Genomic DNA, 6,474 nt, shown 5'->3' on the forward strand with positions numbered 1-6,474 from the left:
AGGAAGTTTTTGGATTGTTTTTTTTTAATCGCTTCATCAATTACGATGACCTCTGCATTAGTAACTGTGATGTGTCTAGTTAAATTTATTATTATTATTATTATTTATTTATTTATTTTAATATCGAAAAATAAAACTTATTTGCGTGTTAGTTTATGCCTTAAGTTCTAGACACAGAATGTTATCTCTACATCTTTCTGGCTCAAAGTTTGATACGGTATAACAAACTTTGGAGCTTGAAGATGTCGCGATAATATTCACATCACTGGCAATTCGAGAATTACTTACACTCGAATATTAAATTTCTAGTCGTTTTTAATGTTTATATTCTCAGTTTACTCGACTTATTAATTATTTTATACAATTTTTCATCTATATTTAAGCTTAATTTGGCAGCAGAGAGAAAACTCTAAAAGTAACGCTCTTATATAATTCGAATGTAAAAATTGTTCGGAACTTAGCTCCAAATTGTGAAGTTTTGTGTGGTTGTGAATCTATTCTATAGCCCCGTATATTGAGTTTTCTGTTTGTGGATATTAATTACGTGTAAAAAAATCAAGTGGATGGTGATGCCATCTTGTGGAAAAATCTTATAAGATAGATTTTTAGTGAAGAGGATCCACTAACGGGCCTAAAATGTATGTAATCTTCAACGCTCTCTAAATGCAAAGATAGGATTTAACTTTCATTTTTAACGATTGGATTTTACATTAAACCGTTCAATTTCTCCAAATATAATTTCGGAAATTAAACTATATATATATTGTAGCTAATTGATGTACAGTACCACCGTAACATATAATCGTAGAATCGAGCTTGCATCGATGCCGTAACAAAAGTTAATTTTCGAGACGTCTGAAGAAAAGTGCACGTTCTAATACCCGGAAAGACGTCATCGACGATGAGAATTTTTAATGTAAAGGCATTTTATGTGAATGAGAAAATCTCGGATTTCGTTTTATTTTCGTAAAATAAGCTTTGGCCTAGAGCCAAATGACAAAACAGCGTCAACCGATTCTATTCATTAGCAATGTCTTAATTGAATTTATTTTATCTTTAGATTTTCAGTTAATTGTCAGCACTGATAATTATCTCGAGGGATTATTTTAGTTACCGATGACTTTCTTTTCTCTCGCTCTTCCATATTGCCACCATCATCTCTCTCTTTCTCGCTCCTCTCCTCCCTGTAAATTGGCTCTCGTAGATTAAAAAATGCACATGCTTCACTTTTAAAGTTATTTTAATTGATTCTACTTCTTTATTCTAAATTTTTAAGCTTTTTTTTCCCCTTCTAATATACTTTAATAACAAGTTACTAATTTATAACCTAAATTTATAATCAGTATAATTATCACTATTTGTGCTTTGTTTTAACATTAAATATTCTACTTTATTTTATTTATTATACTCGACTTAATCGTATTTTAATAATTTTATAAGCATCAAATTGTGAGAAACTTCAGTTCATCCTAATGCATCTCTAAAAATGGATTTCTAGAATAATAATATGAAGAAAAATAATCAATAATTAAATTAGTAAATTAATTAATTTGAATATTCTGAATGATTTTTTGTATGATGAAAGTTTTCTGCTTATATATTCTACCCATAAACCATTTAAGATGGAAGAGAGAGATGGAGGGATATTTATCCCTCCATCTCTCATCATGCAGATTGTACTGATTAAAATGATGCTGTAATATGTGATAAAGTATAAATTTTATATTTTTCTTTATGATTTTACTCAGAGAATTCTTAGATATTTATCTTTTTTTATAGTTCATAAAATTAATTTATGCTTCATTTAATTTTTTTTCACTTAATATTTGTTAGGAGGGTGCTTCAAATTTTCCTTATGTTTTATGTTTTATTTCATACTTTTTACCATTATTTTCTAAATTAATTAATGTCATAACCAATAAACTTCGAGAATTTTCGATGAAATAAGCGAGAATGAATTTTTAAAATATATTTTTGTATATCAAGGAAATAGAGAATTTAATCATGTGTGTAATTTTATTTCTAGCATTTAACTATTAAGTTTAACTACTATGGAGACTTTGTTACTAGAAAGAGACTAGTATACTAAGTTTCTATTGATTCCGCTGAAATTTATAACGACAATTTCATGTCTTTGGAAGGAACATTTTATGGATGAGGACGATCAATGCATGATATGTCTCTCCTTTGTTATGTGTGACATTGTTATCGTGATATAACACGCATATGTACACTACATTCCAATTCAAACTAAAGCTCGTAAATAACTAGTAAATCGAAAGAAAGAGCTCAACAAAGCACTATCATTGCTACAATAAAATACATTATGGAGAAACATTGTCTGTTCTTCAGATAAGTGCAAATTTCTACGCATATTTCATCTGGAAAATGGACTTTTCTAGCATCGAATTCTGCATCTAAAGTGCTACACATTTCTTATTCTAAACCATGCAAGAACTATCGATGTCAGACATAGCTGATACACAACCGAATCACCATTATAAAACTGTCTAAAGTCTATAACTGTACTAAGCATCGAAGATAATAACGATAAGAAAATCTACTTAATTTTTAATTTATTAACATGCCAATAATCTTTTATATAAGCAGATTATGTAAAATAAGATTTAAAAAAATAAAATCGAAAATTTATTCTTTGTTAACTAAGCATCCATTAGCCGTTACTGAATGGTCAGATCAAGCATACCAGGTAACAGAATAGAAAATTGCTTATAATGACTCTTAAGAAATTCAATAAAATTCCTAAATGATCAAAACACGTGAGTGAATTTCTTGATAATATCACCAGTTAGAAGTGTAGAAAGTAGACTTCTACAGATCTGATGAGCGCATAGTGAAAAAGGCAATTAAATGGGAGATCAGAGGGATGCCGCATCACGTCTTTACAACAATAAACTTCGAGTCATTAAAAAACCGCTTGGATTGAAAACGATCGTAAAAGAACAACCCAAGATCCAACACCTAAAAGGGAATTCGGTCAACGATGGCCCCCTGTCTCACTTAAAGCGTCTAATTTTACGATGTTGGGATTAAGCGGCCATACGTCATCGAATCTGCAGGTGGCGATCTTCATACCTCGGGCTAAGTCCAGCTAGAAACTGAGGTATCCAATTTGTCAGCACTATACAATATCCCGGTATGAGGCTACTCGACTCCTTACTAAAATAAAAAGAAACAAAAAGTAGAAACTATTCGGGCGTTAACGGGCCTCTCCACGCGATAATAGGCCCTAGTTAGAAGCTTTGTCTTCTAACTCTGTATATATATATATATAAAATTGGTGGCTTATTAGTTAACTAATCACGAATTCGAACATAAAGTGGTCGGAGAATACGACCTATCCTACATTTATGAACATTCTGATCGAGTTTCTATTCGGCTAATCTGCCATGTCGGAACCTGTGTAATGGCAGTAGGCGCCTAAAAGAGATAAGAGTCACAACCAGGCAAATGGTTTTTGATAAAGTTGACGGCTTGTCCCGAGGAGAGAAACAACCCAAGCACTCCTAGAAGTTATTAGAAGTAGAAATTAGTCAAGGTTATTCCCTGTAACCTTAATAGGCATGGACACGTGCTCGTATTTGAGGATCCATTAAGACCAATGGAAAACGATAAAATTTGGCTCACGTTCGTTTACAACAAATAGTCATATAAAACGCATTATATAATCTAAATCGTAAATAACCCTAGAAACGACTTTTTAAAACGATTTTTAATCTCTAAAAATGAATTAAATCGATTATTATTCAACTGGAAGGCCAAATTTTTACATTAAAATAACACAGTTTTCAAAGCTTAATCTGGACACTTACTTGAATTTATTAAATGAAACACGATATTAGGATTGTATTTCTATATTTCACTATCCAAAAACTTAGCTGTAAATTGCAAAAATACATATATTGGATCGTAAGGTAGGAAAGGAAAGACGTTAAACTTACCTCGCTTATGAAGTTTTGAGAATTTTGTGTGAAAGGAAGAAAGCAGGAAGCACAATAGGCGCGTGTCTTGCAGGTGGGCAAGAAAACAGGGAGGGAGCAAAGAGCGGGTCCAGGTGGACAGTCTATCTCGCCACCATCTCTACCATTCTGCTCCCCCCTTTTCCCGCTGGCTGAAGCATCTCTCCCACAGTCCGCCTTCTAATTGAATTTAAACGACCACTTGTCAGAGGAAATAATACATGTAATTTGTAAGTGGTTCGTGATTCATCACGTTAGCTGTGCTGGCGGTCTATGATCCGGTGTCAGAGCTAACACTAGCCAGACTTACCTACTGGGACTTGTAGTGGCACGTGGATAGACCAATACGTTGTAATGGTAATGAAATACTATAATCTACACTATGGAAAAACTCGACTCGAGAACGAATAAACAAAAGGTGTTTAAAACCGATGATGTTTACGTGATAGCCAATCAAAGCTAAATGGTATTACGTGACCCAATAATTACCCCAGTCGAGCAATGATTATGCCGGAGGTAAAACACCATTCCCATTAGTTCCTTCATCAACAGATCGTGAGGCCGGCAGCACGCGTGATTGAATAAGAAACTCTTATGTCGAGTTAGTAGCTTAATAGATATAAATTCCATTAGGCTACTACCCTCTTACAGCGCCGAAATAAGAAAAGATTCTTCTGTGACCAACGGGTATGTCACGCCTTTATTTTTATAATGAATTGCTACAGATAATAAAATAGTCCTTCACCACGAGTGACAACGAGATGGCATTGTGACTTTAAATCTCGATACCGAGACCAGTTTCCTGTATCTGATGTGCTGTTTCAACTTTTTTTTTATGACCCTTCACAGCGGAAATGTGCGTCAATGGTTCGCGTGATCAAACACACTACATCATTTACGACGAGAATTTTTTTCCCACTTTTTCTTTTACAGGTTTCTAAGCTTAAGTATATATATATATATATACGCCTATACACATGTTTATGAAGTGGACGTATACTCCCGTATGTGGCCCATTTTATATCATAAGTGGTTATTAATGAATTATTTAAGTAGATTAGTAAGCAATAACAAATAGAAATGTCGGTGAGAACAAGAGTCATACATCAATTTCCTATTGTTTATTACCTTGTAGCAAGATTTGCACCCCTCTAATATAAGGTGTAAATTAATTGTATGAAGATTTTAGGGGCGAAACTTACCTTTACTCCGATAGCATCTAAATGTGATTCTTATAAGATCTTATCTGTTGAAAGCAGCGTAAAATCCCTGATAAGATTCGATATAATGGTTTTGAGTCATTTTTATAAGGCCGTGAAGGTTATAAACTCTCAAAAAATGCCGAAAAAACATTTTCCCTTGTGGATAATTATCACCAATTTAGACTTATCCGAGGTCTTCAAAGACTACATTGTTTCTTCTTGTTAGGATCGATAACACACGTATTGGTCGCTCGATCGTGTGTATAAATATAATATTTCAAAGGCTTTATGTAATTTACACACCCGAAAAAAAACATATATATACCCTAATTAATATTAATTAAGTCAAATGATGCTAAATACTTTCATAAAATTGGCTGCTGTCCATTTTTTTAAATAAATAAATTGAGTTAAAGTTAGTGTTTATTTCTTAAATTTAAAGCATGGTTATAAAATTTATGTCTTTTATTCTTACGTAAAAGGGCCCTAAGGCCATTTGTATATCAATTTACAGGACAAATTGTGTTGTCGGGGGGGGGGGTCTTTTACGTTAACTCGATCAATAGAATATCAATAGAGTAATATAAACTGATCAAGTTCATGTTAATGAATGTGATCATTTTTCATGGATATGAATTGAATTACGGCAACCATACTAGATTTTTGGATATTATTTTTGGTATAATTTTGTCATTAGCATATAAATAGACTTAATTTAGATAGTAAATTTAGATATAATATTAAATCAGAATGTGCTGTACGCTATAGAGTTAAAGCAATCATAAACGACTTATATACTAATATTTTACTTATAAAATTATTTTATCGTTATTTATATAATGAAATTTAACAAAATACACTACAGAATTAAAATTTATGAATATTTTAAATTAATATCTAACTATAAAGAGCTTCATTGAGATTCTATATAGCCTAGTGCATAAGTAGGCCTATGTATTTACAAAACAATCGACGTCATGAAGTGTTTTGTAATAGGCTATATAAATAAAATAAAATCTGAGATAAAATATAGGGTGGCCTAAAAGTCAGTTAACCCTCTTTAAGAATTGTTTTCTTACTCAAAATTTTCGAATTTCTTGCAAAAACTTGAGGTTAACTGACTTTTGAGACACACAAAATAAGTTGTTATTCGATATAAAATATTAAATACTATAAAAATTTATAATAAAATAAATAAATAAATAATATTAATTTTGAAATTATGTATCATTCGCAGCATCATTCATTAATTTAATTGATTAATTTAACTGATGCACTGATAGAAATTTTTT

Source organism: Centruroides sculpturatus, unplaced genomic scaffold, assembly GCF_000671375.1.
Source record: "Centruroides sculpturatus isolate CEXI.00-Female unplaced genomic scaffold, Cexi_2.0 scaffold215, whole genome shotgun sequence".
NCBI classification, from domain to species: Eukaryota; Metazoa; Arthropoda; class Arachnida; order Scorpiones; family Buthidae; genus Centruroides; species Centruroides sculpturatus.